The 25,789-nt window shown below is 37.5% G+C and overlaps 1 pseudogene; it reads left to right on the top strand.

Annotated features, from left to right (window-relative positions):
- The first annotated feature begins 21,748 nt into the window (after nt 1-21,748).
- Nucleotides 21,749-23,164, top strand: LOC708142 (keratin, type II cytoskeletal 8 pseudogene; annotated as a pseudogene).
- The last annotated feature ends 2,625 nt before the right edge of the window (nt 23,165-25,789 follow it).

Raw genomic sequence — 25,789 nt, 5'->3', positions numbered from 1 at the left:
AGAATGACTTTGACGAGATGAGAGAAGAAGGCTTCAGTCCATCAAATTTCTCAGAGCTAAAGGAGGAATTACGTACCCAGCGTAAAGAAACTAAAAATCTTGGAAAAAAAGTGGAAGAATTGATGGCTAGAGTAATTAATGCAGAGAAGGTCCTAAACGAAATGAAAGAGATGAAAACCATGACACGAGAAATACATGACAAATGCACAAGCTTCAGTAACCGACTCGATCAACTGGAAGAAAGAGTATCAGCGATTGAGGATCAAATGAATGAAATGAAGCGAGAAGAGAAACCAAAAGAAAAAAGAAGAAAAAGAAATGAACAAAGCCTGCAAGAAGTATGGGATTATGTAAAAAGACCAAATCTACATCTGATTGGGGTGCCTGAAAGTGAGGGGGAAAATGGAACCAAGTTGGAAAACACTCTTCAGGATATCATCCAGGAGAACTTCCCCAACCTAGTAGGGCAGGCCAACATTCAAATCCAGGAAATACAGAGAACGCCACAAAGATACTCCTCGAGAAGAGCAACTCCAAGACACATAATTGCCAGATTCACCAAAGTTGAAATGAAGGAAAAAATCTTAAGGGCAGCCAGAGAGAAAGGTCGGGTTACCCACAAAGGGAAGCCCATCAGACTAACAGCAGATCTCTCAGCAGAAACTCTCCAAGCCAGAAGAGAGTGGGGGCCAATATTCAACATTCTTAAAGAAAAGAATTTTAAACCCAGAATTTCATATCCAGCCAAACTAAGTTTCATAAGTGAAGGAGAAATAAAATCCTTTACAGATAAGCAAATGCTTAGATATTTTGTCACCACTAGGCCTGCCTTACAAGAGACCCTGAAGGAAGCACTCAACATGGAAAGGAACAACCGGTACCAGCCATTGCAAAAACATGCCAAAATGTAAAGACCATCGAGGCTAGGAAGAAACTGCATCAACTAACGAGCAAAATAACCAGTTAATATCATAATGGCAGGATCAAGTTCACACATAACAATCTTAACCTTAAATGTAAATGGACTAAATGCTCCAATTAAAAGACACAGACTGGCAAACTGGATCAAGAGTCAAGACCCATCAGTCTGCTGTATTCAGGAGACCCATCTCACACGCAGAGACATACATAGGCTCAAAATAAAGGGATGGAGGAAGATTTACCAAGCAAATGGAGAACAAAAAAAAGCAGGGGTTGCAATACTAGTCTCTGATAAAACAGACTTTAAACCATCAAAGATCGAAAGAGACAAAGAAGGCCATTACATAATGGTAAAGGGATCAATTCAACAGGAAGAGCTAACTATCCTCAATATATATGCACCCAATACAGGAGCACCCAGATTCATAAAGCAAGTCCTTAGAGACTTACAAAGAGACTTAGACTCCCATACAATAATAATGGGAGACTTCAACACTCCACTGTCAACATTAGACAGATCAACGAGACAGAAAGTTAACAAGGATATCCAGGAATTGAACTCATCTCTGCAGCAAGCAGACCTAATAGACATCTATAGAACTCTCCACCCCAAATCAACAGAATATACATTCTTCTCAGCACCACATCGTACTTACTCCAAAATTGACCACGTAATTGGAAGTAAAGCACTCCTCAGCAAATGTACAAGAACAGAAATTATAACAAACTGTCTCTCAGACCACAGTGCAATCAAACTAGAACTCAGGACTAAGAAACTCAATCAAAACCGCTCAACTACATGGAAACTGAACAACCTGCTCCTGAATGACTACTGGGTACATCACGAAATGAAGGCAGAAATAAAGATGTTCTTTGAAACCAATGAGAACAAAGATACAACATACCAGATCTCTGGGACACATTTAAAGCAGTGTGTAGAGGGAAATTTATAGCACTAAATGCCCACAAGAGAAAGCAGGAAAGATCTAAAATTGACACTCTAACATCGCAATTAAAAGAACTAGAGAAGCAAGAGCAAACACATTCGAAAGCTAGCAGAAGGCAAGAAATAACTAAGATCAGAGCAGAACTGAAGGAGATAGAGACACAAAAAACCCTCCAAAAAATCAATGAATCCAGGAGTTGGTTTTTTGAAAAGATCAACAAAATTGACAGACCTCTAGCAAGACTAATAAAGAAGAAAAGAGAGAAGAATCAAATCGACGCCATTAAAAATGATAAAGGGGATATCACCACCGACCCCACAGAAATACAAACTACCATCAGAGAATACTATAAACACCTCTACGCAAATAAACTGGAAAATCTAGAAGAAATGGATCATTTCCTGGACACTTACACTCTTCCAAGACTAAACCAGGAAGAAGTTGAATCCCTGAATAGACCAATAGCAGGCTCTGAAATTGAGGCAATAATTAATAGCCTACCAACCAAAAAAAGTCCAGGACCAGATGGATTCACAGCTGAATTCTACCAGAGGTACAAGGAGGAGTTGGTACCATTCCTTCTGAAACTATTCCAATCAATAGAAAAAGAGGGAATCCTCCCTAACTCATTTTATGAGGCCAACATCATCCTGATACCAAAGCCTGGCAGAGACACAACAAAAAAAGAGAATTTTCGACCAATATCCCTGATGAACATCGATGCAAAAATCCTCAATAAAATACTGGCAAACCGGATTCAGCAACACATCAAAAAGCTTATCCACCATGATCAAGTGGGCTTCATCCCTGGGATGCAAGGCTGGTTCAACATTCGCAAATCAAGAAACATAATCCAGCATATAAACAGAACCAAAGACAAGAACCACATGATTATCTCAATAGATGCAGAAAAGGCTTTTGACAAAATTCAACAGCCCTTCATGCTAAAAACGCTCAATAAATTCAGTATTGATGGAACATACCTCAAAATAATAAGAGCTATTTATGACAAACCCACAGCCAATATCATACTGAATGGGCAAAAACTGGAAAAATTCCCTTTGAAAACTGGCACAAGACAGGGATGCCCTCTCTCACCAGTCCTATTCAACATAGTGTTGGAAGTTCTGGCTAGGGCAATTAGACAAGAGAAAGAAATCAAGGGTATTCAGTTAGGAAAAGAAGAAGTCAAATTGTCCCTGTTTGCAGATGACATGATTGTATATTTAGAAAACCCCATTGTCTCAGCCCAAAATCTCCTTAAGCTGATAAGCAACTTCAGCAAAGTCTCAGGATACAAAATTAATGTGCAAAAATCACAAGCATTCTTATACACCAGTAACAGACAAACAGAGAGCCAAATCAGGAATGAACTTCCATTCACAATTGCTTCAAAGAGAATCAAATACCTAGGAATCCAACTTACAAGGGATGTAAAGGACCTCTTCAAGGAGAACTACAAACCACTGCTCAGTGAAATAAAAGAGGACACAAACAAATGGAAGAACATACCATGCTCATGGATAGGAAGAATCAATATCATGAAAATGGCCATATTGCCCAAGGTAATTTATAGATTCAATGCCATCCCCATCAAGCTACCAATGAGTTTCTTCACAGAATTGGAAAAAACTGCTTTAAAGTTCATATGGAACCAAGAAAGAGCCCGCATCTCCAAGACAATCCTAAGTCAAAAGAACAAAGCTGGAGGCATCATGCGACCTGACTTCAAACTATACTACAAGGCTACAGTAACCAAAACAGCATGGTACTGGTACCAAAACAGAGATATAGACCAATGGAACAGAACAGAGTCCTCAGGAATAATATCACACATCTACAGTCATCTGATCTTTGACAAACCTGAGAGAAACAAGAAATGGGGAAAGGATTCCCTATTTAATAAATGGTGCTGGGAAAATTGGCTAGCCATAAGTAGAAAGCTGAAACTGGACCCTGTCCTTACTCCTTATACGAAAATTAATTCAAGATGGATTAGAGACTTAAATGTTAGACCTAATACCATAAAAATCCTAGAGGAAAACCTAGGTAGTACCATTCAGGACATAGGCATGGGCAAAGACTTCATGTCTAAAACACCAAAAGCAACAGCAGCAAAAGCCAAAATTGACAAATGGGATCTCATTAAACTAAAGAGCTTCTGCACAGCAAAAGAAACTACCATCAGAGTGAACAGGCAACCTACAGAATGGGAGAAAATTTTTGCAATCTACACATCTGACAAAGGGCTAATATCCAGAACCTACAAAGAACTCAAACAAATTTACAAGAAAAAAACAAACAACCCCATCAAAAAGTGGGCAAAGGATATGAACAGACATTTCTCAAAAGAAGACATTCATGCAGCCAACAGACACATGAAAAAATGCTCATGATCACTGGCCATCAGAGAAATGCAAATCAAAACCACAATGAGATACCATCTCACACCAGTTAGAATGGCGATCATTAAAAAGTCAGGAAACAACAGGTGCTGGAGAGGATGTGGAGAAATAGGAACGCTTTTACACTGTTGGTGGGATTGTAAACTAGTTCAACCATTATGGAAAACAGTATGGCGATTCCTCAAGGATCTAGAACTAGATGTACCATATGACCCAGCCATCCCATTACTGGGTATATACCCAAAGGATGATAAATTATGCTGCTATAAAGACACATGCACACGTATGTTTATTGCGGCACTATTCACAATAGCAAAGACTTGGAATCAACCCAAATGTCCATCAGTGACAGATTGGATTAAGAAAATGTGGCACATATACACCATGGAATACTATGCAGCCATCAAAAAGGATGAGTTTGTGTCCTTTGTAGGGACATGGATGCAGCTGGAAACCATCATTCTTAGCAAACTATCACAAGAACAGAAAACCAAACACTGCATGTTCTCACTCATAGGTGGGAACTGAACAATGAGATCACTTGGACTCAGGAAGGGGAACATCACGCACCGGGGCCTATCATGGGGAGGGGGGAGGGGGGAGGGATTGCATTGGGAATTATACCTGATGTAAATGACGAGTTGATGGGTGCAGCACAGCAACATGGCACAAGTATACATATGTAACAAACCTGCACGTTATGCACATGTACCCTACAACTTAAAGTATAATAATAATAAATAAATTTTTTAAAAAAAGATAAAATTGATTAATTTTATTTTATATTAACTGTACTTTACGAAAGCTGACAAAATTTAATATGGGGTAAAATATCCCACTGCCTATGTATAGGACATTCAAAAGAAATACTAATAAACAAATTAAATGGGAAATTCTTACAATGTTATTTATTATTTTACCCAAGATGATCCAGAGCTTCTTTTCTTGTTATTGCCAATATATCCTACCAAGAATCGGCAAACATTTTCTCAAATGCAAGGTGATAAGTATTTTAGGCTCATTTTTTACAATCTCTGTAGCAACTACTCACCTCTGCAATGTAGCATGAAAGCAGTCATTGACAACGTAAATAAATGAGTTTGGCTTTGTTCAATAAAACTTTATTTACAAAAACGGTGATGGTCTCGTTTGCTAACCACTTTCTGGACTTTCAGTAACTGAGGCTGGCCTCGATATTTTGACTAAAACACTGTATAATTTGGCAAAAGATCTGTTTGTTTGGGGTAGGACAAGATTTCATATATAATGTAGAAACTTTTTATATATGTGTAATTCCTGAAACAATTTTGATGTACCAGCGTTGGGAATAAATTAAGAAATTGCTTAGAAAGTTCTGTCTTAGTGATGTACAGATCTCAATTCCACAAAGTTCTTTGTTCCCACAGGGGTTACTTTTAAAAAGCATCATTTATTTTAACAGATACTTATTTTGTTTCTACTATAGATAAAGTGTAGACTGGATCTTTGTTTCCGCTAGTCAGTCAGCCATTCATATGTGTGTATATATACACACACACTCACACACACAAACAGCAATAACATGTCATGCTATGATTCGTGATATATCAGTAAAAATTAAAGAAAGAAAAATCTCTGGCATTATAGAGATTTTATTATAGTAGGTAGCATAAAATAAGCAATAAACATAATACATTAGTATAATATATGGCATGTCAGAGTGGTAAGTGTAATAGAGAAAGAGGGCAGGATAAAGAGATATGAGATGCCCAAGATGTAAAAGGAGAAGACTGGAATTTTAAGTGGATGGTTAGGATTGCCCTCTAGAGATGGTGAAACGGAAGAAGTGAGTCATGGCGAAAAAGCATTACAAGCAGAAGTAACACCCATGATAAAAATATAAGGTTACAATTAGGGAATCTAGTTGAAAAACCATCGCAGTAATCTATATGTGAGATGATGGTGGTTCAGAAGAGGGTGACAGTAGGGAAGATGGTGTAAGGGTGCATATTCTAAAGATGAAATGAAAGTAGGGCCGAAATAATTTCCTGACATGGTATCAATATGCTTTGTAAAGAGAGGTATCAAGAATGACTCTAAAGAGTCAATGATTGATATAGTTAATATTCAAATGTTAACATTTTGACATGATTAACAATTTATTTTTTAATAACTTTATTTATTGATGTAATATACAATAAATGTGTATTATAATAATTAATATAAATTATTAATAAATTAATTCATTGTTTAAATCTCCTGTAATTACTTAGAAAAACTTTTAAGTTCAGGGGCACATATGCTGGTTTGTTACACAGGTAAACTGTGTCATGGGGGTTCATTGTACAGATTATTTAATTGCCAGGTATTAAGCCTAGTACTCATTAGTTATTTTTCATGATACTCTCCCTCATCCCACCCTCCACCTCCAGTAGGCCCCAGTGTGTGTCCTTGTGTTGTCATCATTTAGCTCCCACTTATAAAGTGAGAACACGTGATGTTTGGTTTTCTCTTCCTGCCTTAGTTTGCCAAGGATGATCACTTCTAGCTCCATCCATGTCCCTGCAAAGGACATGATGGTGTTTATGTACCAAATTTTCTTCATCCAGTCTATCACTGATGGACATTTAGATTGATTCCATGGTTTTGCTATTGTTAATAGTGTTTCAATGAATATATGCATGCATTCATCTTTATAATAGAATGATTTATATTTTGAAAGGTATATACCCAGTAATAGGATTGCTGGGTCAAATGGTGTTTTTGTCTTTAGGTCTTTGAGAAATTGCCACATTGCCTTCCACAATGGGTGAATGAATATACACTCCTACCAACAGTGAGTAAGCATTCCTTTTTCTACACAACCTTGACAGCACGTTGTTTTTGACATTTTAATAATAGCCATTGTGACTGGTGTGAGATGGTATCTCATAGTGGTTTGGATTTCATTTCTCTAATGATCAGTGATGCTGAGCTTTTTTAAAAAATATGATTGTTGGTTGCATGTATGTCTTCTTTTGAGAAGTGTCTGTTCATGTCCTTTGCCCACTTTCTAATTGGGTTGTTTTTTCTTATAAATTTGTTTAAGTTCCTTATATATGCTGGATATTAGACCTTTGTCACATGTATAGTTTGCAAAATATTCTCCCATTCTGTAGGTGGTCTGTTTACTCTGTTGATAGTATATTTTGCTATTCAGAAGCTCTTTAGTTTAATTAGATCCCATTTATTAATCTTTGCTTTTGTTGCAACTGCTTTTGGCATCTTCATCATAAAATCTTTTCTTGTGCCTATGTCCTGAATGGTATTGCCTAGGTTGTCTTCCAGGGTTTTATAGTTTTAGGGTTTACATTTAAAATCTGTAGCATTCCTATATACCAAGAGTCAAGCTGAAGCCAAATCATGAACAAACTTCCTTTCCCGATTGCCATAAAGATAATAAAATACATAGGAATACAGCTAATAAAAGAGGTGAAATATGTCTACAAGGAGAACTACAAAACACTGCTGCAAGATATCAGAGATGACACAAATATATCAAAAAACCTTCATGCTCATGGATAGGAAGAATCAGCATCGTTAAAAAATGGTCATATGGCCCAAAGCAATTTATAGATTCAATGCTACTTTCACTAAAAACTACCATTGACATTCTCCACAGCACCATAGAAATCTATTTTAAAATTCATATGGAACCCCAAAAGAACTTGAATAGTCAACACAATCCTAAGCAAAAAGAACAAAGCTGAAGGCATCATGCTACCAGACTTCAAAGTATACTGCAGGCCTACAGTAACCAAAACAGCATGACATTCATGCAAGAGCAGACACATAGACCAATGGAGCAGAACAGAGAACCCAGAAATAAGACTACACACCTGCAAGTATCTGATCTTTGACAAGTCTGTTAAAAGCCAGCAATGTGGAAAGGATTCTTTTTTCAATAAATGGTTCTGGGATTATTGACTAGCCATATGCAGAAAATCGAAACTGTACCTCTTTCTTATACCATATACAAAACTTAACCAAACGTAGATTAAAGACTAAAATGTAAAACCAAACATAATTAACAGTTTAAGAGTGGACAATGTAAACATGATGATTAACTCAGAAAAATAATGCTTAAAAATTTAGGCAAGGAGTAAACTGATTTAGGAAAAAGTTTTCTCAGAGGACATATGAAGCTGTGTGTATGCCATATTTTTCTATTTTCTATGTTTTTTTTTTCTTTTTTTAAATTATACTTTAAGTTCTAGGGTACATGTGCACAACGTGCAGGTTTGTTACATAGGTATACATGTGCCATGTTGGTTTGCTGCACCCATCAACTGGTCATTTACATTAGGTATTTCTCCTAAACCTATCCCTCCCCAAGGCCTCCACCCCACAACAGGCCCCGGTATGTGATGTTCCCCACCCTGTGTCCATCTGTTCCCCTTGTTCAACTCCCATCTATGAGTGAGAACATGCAATGTTTGGTTTTCTGTCCTTGTGATAGTTTGCTTAGAAAAATGATTTCCAGCTTCATCCATGTTCCTGCAAAGGACATGAACTCATCCTTTTTTATGGCTGCATATTATTCCATAGTGCACATGTGCCACATTTTCTTAGTCCAATCTATCATTGATAGACATTTGAGTTGGTTCCAACTCTTTGCTATTGTGAATAGCACTTCAATAAACATACATTTGCATGTGTCTTTATAGTAGCATGATTTATAATCTTTTGGGTATATACCCAGTAATGGGATTGCTGGGTCAAATGGTATTTCTAGTTCTAGATCCTTGAGGAATTGCCAAACTGTCTTCCAAAATGGTTGAACTAATTAACACTCCCACCAACAGTGTACAAGTGCTCCTATTTCTCCACATCCTCTCCAGCATCTGTTGTTTCCCGACTTTCTAGTGATCACCATTCTAACTGGCATGAGATGGTATCTCCTTGTGGTTTTGATTTGCATTTCTCTGATGACCAGTGATGATGAGCATTTTTTCATGTGTCAGTTTGCTGCATAAATGTCTTCTTTTGAGAGGTGTCTGTTCATATACTTTGCCCACTTTTTGATGGGGCTGTTTGGTTTTTTGTCTTGTGAATTTGTTTAAGTTCTTTTTAGATTCTAGATATTAGCCCTTTGTCAGATGGGTAGATTGTACAGATTTTCTCCCATTCTGTAGGTCACCTGTTTACTCTGATGATAGTTTCTTTTGCCGTGCAGAAGCTATTTAGTTTATTTAGATCCCATTTGTCTATTTTGGCTCTTGTTGCCATTGCTTTTGGTGTTTTATTCATAAGTCTTTGCCCATGACTATGTCATGAATTGTATTGCTTAGATTTTCTTCTACGGTTCTTATGGTGTTAGGTCTTACATTTAAGTCTTTAATCCATCTTGAGTTAATTTTTGATATAAAGTGTAAAGAAGGGATCTAGTTTCAGCTTTCTAGATATGGCTACCCAGTTTTCCCAGCACCATTTATTAAATAGGGAATCCTTTCCTCATTGCTGCCTGGAGTTGGTGGAGGGGTATAGCAACCACTCCTATGGTCACCACCTATTGGACCATGCTGGATCACATCTGAAGTCAGGAGAATACTGGGTCCTGCCTAAGGCCTATGACAGCTGTTTCCTGGCTAACACTGATGTTTATTCAAGCCCCTAAGGCACTTCAGTCAGTGGGTGATGAATCCTGTCAGGACTTCGTCCCTCTTTTTGAGGGAGTGGGTACGCTTCTGGCCCAGTACTGGTCTAGACATGCCAACCAGGAGCCAACGCCTAGGATTGAGAACTTTGAGAATCTGCTTGGCGTTCTTTTTTTTTTCTGTGACTGAGCTGCTACCCAAGTTGCAAGACAAAGTCCTTTTCACTCTTCCCTCTCCTTTACTCAAGCAGAAAAATTGTCTCCCCATGGCTACCATAGCTGGAAATGTGCTGGGTCATACTTGAAGCCCGTATAGTATTGGGTCTTTCCCAAGTCCCATGGTGACTGCAGCCTGGCGACTACTGATGTTTATTCAAAGTCCAAGGTCTCTTTATTCAGCAGGTCATGAATTCTGCCAGGACTACTTCCCTTCAGGGCAGCAGGTTCCCTTCTGGCCAACGTGGGTCTAAACGTGTCATCTTGGAGCTACGGCCTGGAATGGGGACATTAAGACTCTGCTTGGTGCTTTATTTTACTGTGGCTGAGTCAGTACCTGAGGTGGATGACAAAGTTCTCTTTACTCCTCCTCTCTCCTCTTCTCAAGTAGAAGAAGGAGTCTCTCCCAGTACTATAAGGTGCACTGCTTTGGGTTAGTGAAGGGATGATGCAAGCACTCTTTTGCCTTCCCAGCTGGTGTTTCACTGGGTCACATGTACCCCAAGTTGACTGGCTCTGAGCTTAGCACAGCATCAAGACTTACTCAGAAATTACAGTCCCTGTGGACTGGGCTGTCTTTAAAGTTTAAGGCCCCAGAGCACTATAGCCCATGGTGGTGGGGCTAGCTGGAACTCAGGTTCTGACCACTGGGATGGACAATGTCCCTCTGGCTAGAACTGGTAGTAATGCTCCCTCCATGGCCACTGACTGAATTCTGCCTGGCATTACTTTCCACTGTGACAGAGCATCACTTCGTTCCAATGCAGAGTCTCACAGGCACTTTACTCTACCTCACACACAGAGATTCTCATTATAAGCCATGTTGTACTCCCAGGAGATGAGGAGTGGTAGTGTAGGCAATTGAAGACTGTCTTTACAAGCCTCTTATGTGCCTCTTTTCATGACGTGATGCCAAAACCAAGTAGTTATTGCTTACCTGATTTATGCTTCTTAAGAAAGTACTTTCTTGTATTGATACTTGTACAATTTGGTGTTCCTGTGCGGGGAATAATAGCTGGGTTCTGTTTGGCCATCTTGCTCTGCTGGTCTTTGACAATAGCATTATTTTAATTACAATTTGTAAATATATGTTTACTTTTTAGACATTTTAATGTAGGAAAAAGTTTTCCTTTTAGAAATCTAACTGCCATTTCACTTAGTGTTTATAGAATAAAAAACAATAAAATGGCATTAATTATAATTTTAAATTTGGTATAGAAGCTATTTGTAAGGAAACGTGACTTAAAATCATCTAGTCTCTTTACATTTTCCCATTCTTTGACAATTATTTTGCCTATAATGAAAAAACAATATTTCTTTTAGTCACTAATATTTATTTTTATCTAAACTTCAAAAGCATTTAACTTGGATTTCATAAAAAGCAATTTTTATAATACTTTATATAATTAAAATCTGAGGTTACATTAACAAATACCTGCTGCATAAACATGCTTGGGAATAAATACATTTGTTTATAGGTGAAGATTCAACTCAACTCATGAGGGTAGAAGTGTGCTCAAACATTACCCAGCAGTCTAGAGTTTTTGCTACTCTGTTTCTACTCTGGCCATCAAAAGATAACTCTAACTGAACTTGATCTCCTGATACCAACAAGCGGAAATGGAACAAACTGTGTAAAACCACTCTTTCAGAAATTGTACAACAGGCAGTATAGGACTATGATCCTTACAGAAGAAAAATAAGAGAGGTTAACTCTATGATCTCTCTGGCTTTCTACCTGCAGTCAACAGAGAATCACATGAATGGTATACTAGTCACATAGGGTTGAGGAAAAAGACCTTAGAGTTTGGGGAGATTGATGTGACTGAGATTTTTGGAACAGATGGTAAGAGATAAATGAGCTATGTAGAAAAAGAGCTACAGAAACATGTATATGAGTTTCCTTAAGTGTTTTGGCCAAATACTAAACTGCACACTTAAAAGGTAGAATATCACAAGGATTCGCAAGAAATAGTTCTAGAAGAAAGACAAACTACTGGAGAACTGAGAGATAAAAAATCTTGAGAGTTTACATTTTTGAACTGGTCAGAGTAGAGTTCTCATTGAATGTGTGATGCATTTAGTAGAAACCTCCAAGTACATAGATTTTCAATTACAGGTAATATTGCCCTTTAGGGATGTTAGAGACAATTTTGGTTTTCACAATAATAGGGCATACTACTGGCAACTCATGGATAGATGATAGAGATGTCACTAAATATCAGTAAATGCAATGCACAAAACAGCCTCCTACGACAAAGAGATGTTTAGGTACAATGTGAAAATTACGGAGGTTGGGTAACTCCATCTTGGTAGTACAGCTAAACTAGCCCTGGAGTAAAGGTTACTGAGATGTTCCAAAAGATTAAAATTAAACTGTGAAAGGAAAATCCAATTCAATAGTATATTTACTGCCTATCAAACAGAACACTGTTTAAAGGAAGACAACAAATCAGAACACAAAGCAATGCAATAATCACAATGTCAATCATACAATCAAAAATTAACTGGTGTGTGAAAAAGCAGAAAAATATCTCCCATAACTAGGGGAAAAAATAGACATTTAATAGGAAGTGTTAGAAATGAAAGAGATGATGGAATGAGCAATCAAGAACTTTAAATATGCCATTACATATATTCTTTAAAATGTAAAGAAAAATATAAGCATAATAATAAGATCAATGAAAGGCATAAAAATAGAATTTCTGAGGATAAAAAATACATTATCTGAAATTTAAAAATTACCTAGATTGGACCAGCTACTGATAAATAAGCTAATGTTGAATCTCAAAACATGTTTAGTGAAAAAAATAAAGCCAACATGAAAGAGCCCCTAGATTAAAATGTATAGAGTTCTATTAATATGAAATTCTAGAATAGGCAAAAATAATTTATATGGACAGAAAGAAAGTCAATGCTTGACTAAGGGTAAGGATATATTGGGAGATTGCAAAGCAGTATGAGGGAACTTTATTGTATCACAGAATATTTTTTATTATGATGATATTTACACAGGTATGCATATATATGTCAAAACTCAATAAACACTACACTTAAAATGGATTCATTTTACTATAGATGACAAATAAAGACGAAAATAATGAGAGAGAGATGTCTTGTAAATTAACTTTACAAAATGCCTTCCATTGTGAAATGGCAACGTGTGACAATCATCTTAAATAACAGTCTGTGAAGTAAAACAAGTGATCATTAACATCTTCAAAGCATTCTTCTGGAAATAGATTGACGAGTCCTAAATTTTCATTAGGTTTTTGCAAAGACTAAATCATAGGGAGGTAAAATACATAATATGTGAATAAATCAACTTGAATATAGTCACATTTTAAAAATAAATATTTGAATCTGAACAGTCATGGACCCTGGGAATTTCTATTTCTGATTATGTTATACTTTCAGAGAACATTTTTATATATCTTGGTGTCTGTGTGTGTGTATGTAATTGTGTGTGAGAGAGACTGTGTGTGTGTTGAGGAATACTATTAGCACAGCTTTAAATTTTCCTTGACTTAATTTTATCATCACAACATTATCTGCTTTCATTTCAGGTGCTTCAAACTTATCAGCCATAGTGATGTGTTTAAAGCAAAGAATGTCACAGATAAATAGCATAGCAGGCCTCTGTATCATTGTCAATAATACCGAATGTCTACATATACCACAAAATTAAATGACTTGAAATATTGCAAAGTACTATGTTTGCATAGGCATCAATTGGACTTATAAATAGGAGTCCCAGAGGGGATTAATTTGCATAACAGTTACATTGCCACTCTTGTCAATTAGCTCAGATGTAAGCCAACTCAGTAGATACATATGGGGCCAAACTAAAGAAAAATATTCAATTAATTTTAGTTTCCATAGCTACAGGCACTGAGGAGAGCATTGGGGAGCACTGGAGAGAGAGGGGAAAAATAGAAAGGTCAGACCTAAACTTAATATTTTTAGTGTCTTAAATATTTCAAAACACAAATCATATTTATGTGTGTGTGTGTGTGTGTGTGTTTTCTTTCCTTCAAACCTAAACCAAGCCTGTTCAGAAGCACAGACAGTTTTTATTGTAAAGTTGCTTAGCCATACTTCTATGGAGCAAAGCATCCCTTTCAAACTCTGAAAATGGATCACTAAATTCAGTTTACCAAAAGCTGGCATGTAAATTTTCAAACAAATGTTGGCAACACCCACATCTATTTATGTTTCAATTAGATTGATTTTTATATTCTGCTGGAAGATTTCTGATACATACATTATAAACTTGTGTAAAATTTGAGAACTTGATTTAGAAACCTGGTAAACACTTTCCATTTCAAAATTTAGAATAGAAAAGCAAAATTTATCACTTGAGAATAAATTCTAAAGTTCTCCATAAAGCATTCAAAGCAGTTTACCTCTCTAATAGAAACAATACAGAACTTGCAAGTCCAAATGCCATCATGAACATTAGACATAGATTTTGTTTCCCTGCAATATCATAAACTACCAACTCAACCTTAGCATTAGCAGTTTATATAATCTCAATGTGCTTGCATTTCCTATTAAAGCTTTGGAAATTTATATATACATTGAAAGAGAATATGATGTTTACGAGTCCAAGCATCATTATGTTATTGTTACCCAAGGTGAGAATACGATTCCATATGTATGATTATTACCTTATTTTATGTCAGTGATGTCAAACCAGAAACTTTTTTTTTTTTTTTTACTCCCTCTGCATATATGTCATCTCCTTCTATCTATCCACCTTAACTTTCTGTTAATGTCTGCCAGGTTAAAGACCCAGTTCAGAGTCCTCGCCAAATTCTTTCCTTTGTCATGACGAGGGGAATGAATTGAACTGACTCTTATCTGCAAATAAAATTAGAACTAGTAGCCATCATCAGCTGCTGTGCTAGAATGCCTGTTTAATGGCAAAGGACATAGCTTGTATCTTTACATGCCTTTAAGGTAGCATATCGCTTGGAATATAGAAAACGCCTAATACAACAACAAAAAAATGAATTAATAAATAAATTACTCAATAAATCTAGTGCATTTCATTTATTTTGTAAATAAAAGAAATATATGCAAGGTATTTAAATAACTTCCAAACTTGCAGCTATTTAGTGATAAAGCTTCATAAGAAAAATTCTTTCGTATATTTTTCTTCCCTTTAAAAAGTAAAAAATATGGCAGATATACTGAGGAGTGCTTATATATTATACTTAACAGATATAACAACAATGTAACATATATACCAAAGAATATATCTAGTCATGTTTTCAAACTAAAAATTTTCTTTACTTATGAAATATCTAGGTTTATAAAATAAAAAAGAAATAAACATTTAAAAATTCTTCTCAGTGTACCACCCTCATTGCATTCTCTTCCATACCTGAAAAGGTTTGTACTTTTCTGAGTTTGTAAACATCAGTTTCATGCTTTTTCTCTTACCACAGTTTTGCAAAATATACATATTCCTAAATAGTACTTTTAAATGTAGCCTGATTTTTAAATGTATATAAATGGATTTATACTTCTTCTTAATTTGGGAGGAAATGCTCATACTGATTTATGGAGTTCACTCATTTTTATTGTTCTGTGCTATTCCATTGTTTTAATGTATCTCATTTACTCCTACCATTGATTGATATTTTGATTGTTTCCAGTTTTTAACTAATATAAGCAACAATGCTACAAATATTCTTATACAGATTTATTAGCACACAAGTGAAAGAATTTCTCGAGATATGTTAGAAATAGAATTACTGAGTCATGGAGTATATACAATATTTATCTTTTGGGTAAAATAAGGTATAATTTAATTTTTCCCGGTCATATTAGACTTAATTCTTACAGGAATAAAATTTTTACTAATGACATAAAGAAGTAACCACAAATGTTTCTGTTTAACACGGAAACCTAAATTCAACATAAATTGCAATTTCAGAAATTTCCATTTTGAATGTTTATAAATCTCAAGATTGCTGTTTGTGAACAATGTTTGTATATTTTCTTTTTTCACTTCTTGACAAAATTACTCGTATACTTTTATTTTCAAAAATATTATTTGAGAAGCACCAAGATGGTTGACTAGAAGCAGTTGGTATACACTGCTCTCACACAGAGGAGACAGAGTAGCGAGCAAACATTAGCTCTTCTAGTGGATCATCCAAACAGTCACATAGGGATTAGTGAAGGAAGCAATTGCAGCTAGTGCATACTGCTCTCAAAGAGAGGAGACCCAGCTAATCACTCCAATTGACGATGGCTCTATATTTCTCTGGGATGGAGCCACCAGAGGCAACTGACAGGCCCTCTGCCATTGCTGCCACCACAATCCTTGCTCCTGCTGCCCCTAAGCTGGAGAAGGGACAAAATGCCTGAGATTATCCCAGGGCAGTGGTGTGCATCTTGGGAGGCTGAGCAGAGATCTCTGGGCAGTACTTAAGCAGGAGAGAAGACCACTCTCTCAGAGAACTGTGAGGGGTGAGTCACATGGACTCATGGGGAGCCATGGGAGTAGGATGTGCCTCCCTCCACAGGGCTGGCCTGGAAAAAGTATGGTCTATCTCCCTGCTGTGGCCTCTGCCCACAGGAACCCCATGGCTTGGACCCTCTAAGAAAAGAAATGAAGGTGTAGTGCTAGTGATCAAAGGGGGCTGATATGTTTTGGCTGTGTCCCTACCCAAATCTCATCTTGAATTGTAGCTCCCATAATTCCCACATGTTGTGGGAGGGACCCAGCAGGAGATAATTGAACCATGGGGACAGTTTCTGCCGCACTGTGCTTGTGGTGATGAATGTCTCACAAGAACTCACAATTTCATAAGGGGTTTCCCCTTTTGCTTGCCTCTCATTCTCTTTTGCCTGCTGAGATGTAAGATGTGCCTTTTGCCTCTGTCATGATTGTCAGGCCTTCCCAACCATTTGGAACTGCGAGTCCATTAAACCTCTTCTCCTTTATAATTACCCAGTGTCGAATATGTCTTTATCAGCAGCATAAAAATGAACAAATAGAGGGACACCCTGAGGTCCCAGGAGTGGACCTCATGAGAGGGTCACATTTCTCCACACCACACCACAGAATAGGGCTGCAAACACTAGGAAATATAAAAAAGCCATCCAGCTGAGTAAAAGCCTAATGACCAGCGATGACTTTCAAGCACCATCTAGTGAATCACCGTCCAAACTACAACAACAAAAACACTTGGCTAATATACCCTACTGTGAAACCAAAGGTAAAAATGTGGCCACAAATTAAGACTCTACCCAGAGCCTCAGCCTACCAAAAAACAACCAGAAATAAAGTCAACTGACTATACTCAACTTACACCAGAGTTAAAAGAACACTAGCACTCTAAGAAGAGAATCTGTAAAAACTCTGGTAATTCAAAAAGCTGATGTCCTATACCTGCAAATAAGTCCACTAACTTCCCAACAATGGTTCATAAACCAGTCTGAAATAACTGAAATGACATATAATTCAGAATCTGGATGGCAAGGAAGTTCATTAATATTCAGAAGAAAGTGGAAACCCAATCCAAGAAATCCAGTAAAATGTTTTGAGAGTTAAAAGACAACATAACCATTTTAAGAATAAGCCAAACTAAACTTCTAGAGCTGAACATTTTACTACAAGAATTTCATGATACAATCAGAAGTGTTCACAACAGAGCAGACCAAGCTGAGGAATGAATTTCAGAGCTCAAAGGCTGGTTCTTTGAATCAAGTCAGTCAGTCAAAAATATAGAAAAAGGATTTGTTTCATAAATGAACAAAACCTCTGGGAAATACAGGATTATATAAATAGACCAAATCTATCACTTATTGGCATTCCTGAGAGAAAAAGAAAGAACATAACAACTTGGAAAATATGTTTGAGAGTATAGTCCACAGAAATTTTCCTAATCTTGCTAGAGATTGACATGCAAATCCAAAACAAAACAAAACAAAACAAAACAATACAGGAAAACCCAGCTAGATACTATGCAAGATGACCATCCCCAAGGCACTAAGTTATTAGTTGCATCGAGGTCAATGCAAAAGAAAAATATCAAAGGCAGCAAGAGAGAAGGGACAGGGAATCCCATCAGGGTAACATCAGACCTATAGCAGAAACCTTACAAGTCAGAGGAGATTGGGGACCTATTTTCCTTCTTTTCTTTTCTTTCTTTTCTTTTCCGTTCTGTTCTGTTCTGTTCTTCTTTTTTTTTGAGATAGAGTCTCGCTCTGTTGCCCAGGCTGGAGTACAGTGGCATGATCTAGGCTCACTGCAAGCTCTGCCTCCGAGGTTCATGCCATTCTCCTGCCCCAGCCTACCCAGTAGCTGGGACTACAGGCACCCGCCACCATGCCCGGTTAATTTTTCGTATTTTTTAGTAGAGACGGGGTTTCACCATGTTAGCCAGGATGGTCTCGATCTCCTGACCTTGTGATCCACGTGCCTCAGCCTCCCAAAGTGCTGGGATTACAGGCATGAGCCACTGTGCCCGGCCATGGGGACCTATTTTCAGCATGCCTAAAGAAAAGAAATTCCAAAAAAGATTTTATATCCTGCCAAAATAAGCTCCAAAATAAAGAAGAAATAAAATCTGTTTCAGATCATCAAATGCTGAGAGAATTTGTTTTGACCAGACCAGCCTTACCACAGGTCCTTAAGGGTATGCTAAACATGGAATTGAAAAATGACTCCTGGCTGGGCACGGTGGCTAGTGTAATCCCAGCACTTTGGGAGGCCGAGTCGGGCAGATCACGAAGTCAGGAGTTTGAGACCAGCCTGACCAACACGGTGAAACCCTGTCTCTACTAAAAATACAAAAATTACCCAGGCGTGTTGGTGTGCACCTGTAATCCCAGCTACTCAGGAGGCTGAAGCAGGAAAATCGCTTGAACCCAGGAGGTAGAGGCTACAGTGAGTCGAGATCATACCACTGCATTCCAGTCTAGGTGACAGAGTGAGATTCTGTCCCAACAACAACAACAACAACAAAAAGAAAAATGACTCCTGCTACCACAAAAACACACTTAAGGACATAGATCACAGGCACTATGAAGCAATCACACAGCCACGCCTGCGTAAAAAAGAGCTAACAACATGATGATAGGAGAAAAATCTCACATATTAATACTAACCCTGATTGTAAATGGGCTAAATGCCCCCAATTAAAAGCTATAGAGTGGCATACTGTATAAAAAAGACAAGATTTAATCATCTGCTATCTTCAAGAGATCCATCTCAAATGTAACAATAGCCACAGGCTCGAAGTAAAAGGATGAGAAAAGACATACCATGCAAATGGAAAGCAAAATAAGACCAGGAGTCACTATTCTTATACCATATAAAACAGATATTAATCCAATAAAAATTAAGGGCAAAGAATGGCATCTCATAACGATAAAATGTACAATCCAACAAGAAGACGTAACTACCCTAAACATGAATGCACCCAACGTTGGAGCACTCATATTCATAAAATGAGTTCCTCATGGCCTAAACTGAGACTGAGAAAACCATACAATAATAGTGGGAGATTTCAACAACCCACTGACAGCATTATATAGACCACCAAGGCAGAAAACTAAACTCTGTACCTAAGCTCAATGCTTGATCAATTAGACCTAATAAAAATCTATAGAACGTTCCACCCAAAAATCACAGATTATACATTTCTCTCATCTGCACATGGAACATATGCTATGATCAACCACATGCTCTCCCATAAAGCAAATCTCAGTAAATTCAAAAAAATAAATTCATATGAAGCATACTTTCAAACCACAGTGAAATAAAAATAGAAATCAATATTAAGTAGATCTCTCAAAACCACTCAAATACATGGAAATTAAACAACTTGCTCCTCAATAATTACTGTGTGAACATTGAAGGCAGACATTTAAAACTTTTTTGTAATTAATAAAAATAGTAACTCAACAAACAAACATCTTAGGGATGCAGCCAAAGCAGTGTTAAGAGGCAAGTTTATAGTGCTAAGCACCTTCTTCAGGAAGTTAGAAATATCTCAAATTAACAATCTATCTCTGCACCTAAAGGAACTAGAAAAAAAAAAAAAGAAAAAAAAGAACAAACTAACTCCCAAGCTAGAAGAAGAAAAAAGAAAATAACTAAAATCAGAGCAGAACTGAGTGAAACTGAGATGCAAAAAGTCTGTATAAAAGCTCAATGAAACCAAGAGTTGGTTTTCTGAATAAAAATAAAGAGTTGGTTTGAAGAATAAACAAGATTGATAGACCACTAGCTAGATTAACCAAGAAAAAAAATCCAAATAGGCACCATTAGAAATGAAAAAGATGACATTACAACTGATCCCAGAGAAATACAAAAGATTCTTAGAGACCATTACGAACACCTCTATGCACACAAATAGAAAATCTAGAGTAAATGGATAAAGTCCTGGAAACACAATTTCCCAAGATTGAACCAGGAATAAAGTGAAAACCTGAACAGACCAGTAACAGGGTCTGAAGTTGGATCAGTATTTAAAAACTTACCAACCAAAAAAAGCCTAGTACCAGATGAATTCATAGCTAAGTTCTACCAGATATATAAGGAAGAATTGGTATCAGTCTTACTGAACTCATTCCAAAAAAGTTGGAGAGGAGACTTCTCCGTAACTCATTCCACAAAACCAGCAACATCCTGATGCTAAAATCTGGCAGAGATACAACAACAACAACAACAACAAAACTCCAGGCCAACATCACTTATAGATGCAAAAATCCTAAACAAAACACTAGCAAAACACTAGCAAACACAACAAAACAATGAATGTGAATGGAGCAGCACATCAAAAAGTTAATACACCAGCATCAAGTAGGCTTTATTCCTGGGATGCAAGTCTGGTTCACCATAGGCAAATAATAAATTTGATTCACTACATAAACAGAATTAAAAGCAAAAGCCATATGATCATCTCAATAGACACAGAAAAATATTTTTATAAAATCTAACATCTCTTCATGATAAAAACCCTCAACAAACTAGGAATTGAAGGAACACACCTTAAAACAATAAAAACCAAACAGTAACAGTCATCTGTAACAAACCCAAAACCAACATCACACTAAATGTGCAAAAACTGGAACCATTCTCCTTAAGAAATAGAACAAGGATGCCTACTCACACCAATTCAATTCAACATAGCACTGTAATTCCTAGCCAGAATAATCAAGCAAGAAAAAGAAATGCAAGACATCCAAATAAGAAGTCAAACTGTCTCTCTTTGCTGATAAAATGATTCTATACATATAAAACTCCAAAGACCCTGCCAAAAAGCTCCTAGGACTGATCAACAGTTTCAGTAAAGCTTCAGGACACTAAATCAATGTACAAAAATTAGTAGAATTTCCATGCACCACTAATGTCAATTCTCAGAGTCAGATGAAGAAAAAAATTTTATTTTCAATAGCTACAAAAAAAAAAAAATGAAATACCTAGGAATACATCTAACCAAGGAGATAAAAGATCTCTACAAGGAGAACTGTAAAACGCAGATACAACACAAATAATCAGAAAATCATTCCATGTTCATTGATTAGAAGAATCAATATTATTAAAATATCAGTACTGACCAAGAAGCAACTTCTCTTCTCCTTCTGGAATCTATGCCTGGTTCAGCCTGCCTGCCTCCACTCCTGTCTCTACCATGTCCATGAGGTTGACCCAGAAGTCCTATAAGGTGTCCACCTCTGGCCCCGGGCCTTCAACAGCTGCTCCTACAGGAGTGAGTCTGGTGCCCACATCAGCTCCTCGAGCTTCTCCCGAGTGGGCAGCAGCAGCTTCCCAGGTGGCCTGGGCAGAGGCTATGGCAGGTCCTGTGTTATGGGAAGCATCACCACTGTCACTGTCAACCAGAGCCTGTTGAGCTCCCTTAAACTGGAGGTGGACCCCAACATCTAGGCTGTGAGCACCTAGGAGAAGGAGCATATCCAGACCCTCATCAACAAGTTTGCCTCCTTCATCAACAAGGAGCAGCCAAACAAGATGCTGGAGACTAAGTGGAGCCTGCATCAGCAGAAGATGCCTCAGAGCAACATGGACAACATGTTCAAGAGCTACCTCAACAACCTTCAGCAGAAGGTGGAGACTCTGGGCCAGGAGAAGCTAAAGCTGAAGGCAGAGCTTGGCAACATGCAGGGACTGGTGGAGGACTTCAAGAACAAGTATGAGGATGAGATCAATAAGCGTACAAAGATGGAGAATGAATTTGTCCTCATCAAGAAGGATTGGATGAAGCTTACACGAACAAGGTAGAGATGGAGTCTTGCCTGGAACGGCTGACTGATGAGATCAACTTCCTCAGGCAGCTGTATGAAGAGGAGATCTGGGAGCTGCAGTCTCAGATTTCGCACACATCTGTGCTGCTGCCCATGGACAACAGCCGCCCCCTGACATGGAAGGCATCATCGCTGAGGTCAAGGGGCACTACGAAGAGTTCGTCAATTGCAGCTGGGCTGAGGCTGAGAGTATGCACCAGATCAAGTATGAGGAGCTGCAGATGCTGGCTGAGATGCGTGCAGTGTACAGATGCCTGCAGTGTACAGAGACTGAGATCTCCAAGATAAACAGGAACATCAGCTGGCTTCAGGCTGAGATCGAGGGTCTCAAAGGCCAGAGGGCTTCCCTGGAGGCCGCCATCGCAGTGTCGAGCAGCGCGGGGAGCTTGCCCTTAAGGATGCCAACACCAAGCTGTCCCAGCTGGAGGCCGCCCCGTAGTAGGCCAAGCAGGACACAGCGCAGCAGCTGCGGGAGTACCAGGAGCTGATGAATTTCAGGCTGACCCTGGACGTCCAGATCGCCACCTACAGGAAGCTGCTGGAGGGCGAGGAGAGTGGGCTGGAGTCTGGGATACAGAACATAAGTACTCATACGAAGGCTCCCAGTGGCTATGCAGGTAGGCTGAGCTCCAGCTTTGGCTTTTGCGTGCGTTCCATCTCCTTCAACCGCACCAGCTCCACCAGGGCCATGGTTGTGAAGAAGATGGAGACCCTCGTTGGGAAGGAAGCTGGTGTCTGAGTTCTCTGATGTCCTGCCCAGTGAACAATAATGGCAGTCCCTCCCAGACAATCCCTCCTGCCGCTGCCCCAGTGCCCAGGAGGGAGGCTGCTGTGTAGGGGAGCACAGGGAAGAGGAGACTCACCTGAGGCTCAGCCCTCACCTTCAGCCCACCCATTCGGGGAGTTCACTGCCTGGGGTACCCCCCTTGCCCATGCCTCCAGCTACAAAACAATTCAATTGTTTTTTGTGTTTTTCCAAAATAAAACCTCAGCTAGCTCTGCCAACTGTCAAAATAATACTAATACTAATACTAATACTAATACTAATAATCAGTACTACCCAAAGCAAACTACAGGTTAAACACTAATGTTCTTTCAAAATACTAATGACATAATTTGCAAAAATGGAAAAAAAACCCTAAAATTTATATGTAACCAAAAATGTTCCAGAATAGCAAAAGCCATCCTGAGCAAAAAACAAAACTGAAAAAATTGCATTACTTGACTTTAAATTATACTACAGAGCTGCAGCAACCAAAACAGCATGGTATGGGCATAAAAACAGATATATACACCAGTGGAAGAGAATAGTGAACCCAGAAATAAAGCCACACACAACCACTTGGCCTTGGATGAAGCTGACAAAAACAAGGAATGGGGAAAGGACTCTCTGTTCAATAAATGGTACTGGAATAACTGGCTAGTCATATGCAGAAGAATGAAACTAGACCCTCACCTTTCACCATATACAAAAATTAACTCAAGATAAAGATTTAAACGTAAGACCGCAAACCATAAACATCATAGAAGAAAAACTAGTTAATGCCCTTCTCAACTTTGGCCTTGTCAAAGAATTTTTGGCTATGTCCCCAAAAGGAAGTGCAACAAATACAAAAATTACAAGTGGAACCTAATTAAACTAAAGAGCTTCAGCACAGCAAAAGATACTATCGATAGAGTAAACAGACAATCTGCAGAATGAAAGAAGATATTCACAATCTATGCATCCAACAAAAGTCTAACATTCAGAATCTATGGGAGTTGGAGGCCATGATCCTAAGCAAATTAAAGCAGGCACAGAAAACCAAATACCACTGTTCTCACTTAAAAGTGGGAGCTAAATATTTAGCACACATGGACATAAACATGGGAACAATAGACACTGAAGATTTCTATAGAGGAAGGGAGGGAGTGTGGGTTGAAAAACTACTTATTGGATACTATGCTTACTAGCTCTGTGCAATGTAGCCATGTAATAAATCTGATCATGTAACCCTATATCTACAATAAAAATTTAAATTAACAAAATATATATAAATTTACATAGGATTATATATAATGCTTTATCTGTAATCAACACAATGGTGGGCAAAACATTCATTTTAACTTCACCAGGGTACATTCTTAAGATCAGAAACATTCATCTTTATTGATATTCATTCTACATTAATACTGATAGAGATTCTTATTCATGTTAACTAAAATATTTGGAATACATAGGTTCAATTTAATGGAAGAACAACATGTTTGCTAAGAAATCATGTTGCATTACAGTCCAAAGTAAAGTGAGATGGAATTTGGCTATCAAATTATATGAGATAGAATCTTCCCCATGGTATCAGTGCCAATTAATGGTTCAAAGAAATCCCTAATTGTCATCTTGCTTGACTGTGCATTTCAATTTTAAAATATTTATCTATAATCATGCAAAAATATTTTTGGAATTTATAAAGATACATACATACTGAACTTAATAGGTTATATCAAACATTTTTCTGTAGTAAGTGCATAAATTTGTACACCCCTAGGCAATGTCAGAGTCTCCAAAGCTGTACATTTTGCAAACATTCAATATTGTCAGACTTTTTATATTTTCTTAGATGGAAGTTATGATATAGTATCCCATACTTCAATTTATATTTATCTGATTGTTATTGAGGTTAAGCATAATTTTATTTGTTTATTTGTTTTCTTTTCTGTGAAATTCCTATTACAATGTAGTTGCAAACTATGGATTCTGGAACTAAACTGCATTCAAATTCTGGCTCTGCCATTCACTATGTATGGGATTTAGGCACATTAAAAAAAATCTGCCTGCTTAATGTATCACCTATAAAATAAGGATTGCAAGAATATCTAACTGATATTCTGTTATGAGGATTAAATAAGTCAATATGTATAATCTGCATTAAAAGTGTTTCCACATAGTTACATATTTAAGTGTTTATTATTATTTCTTCAGACTATCTTTTTCTGTCTTTTTTTGTTGGTTAGAATATACAATATTTACAATATAGAACATTTAGAATATACAAAATTTTAGTTAAATATTTTTAGAATTTCTCATTTGTACTTTTTCATACCTGGCTTTTTGGTATTGATAGTCTCTTGTCTGTCATTGTTTCAGTGTATTTTATATTTCTTTAAAAATATTATTTTATATTTTACATCTGATCTTTTAATAGCTAAATTTGCTTTGGGCCTAATTATACATTTTTAGATGTTTATCTCCTGTTTCCTCATGGTGATTAGGTTTTCTCATAGTTTAGTAATTTTCAATGGTGAGCCTACCTTCCTTGGACATTTGTGGGAAATCTTTGAGGCCTGGGTTTGAAATCATTTCCTACAGAGATGAATTGCATGTGCTTCTCCCGAGTGATTGTGCTTAATTATTG

Source organism: Macaca mulatta, chromosome 1 (genome assembly GCF_049350105.2).
Source record: "Macaca mulatta isolate MMU2019108-1 chromosome 1, T2T-MMU8v2.0, whole genome shotgun sequence".
Classification (NCBI taxonomy): domain Eukaryota; kingdom Metazoa; phylum Chordata; class Mammalia; order Primates; family Cercopithecidae; genus Macaca; species Macaca mulatta.
This window is presented reverse-complemented; position numbering and strand designations above follow the sequence as displayed.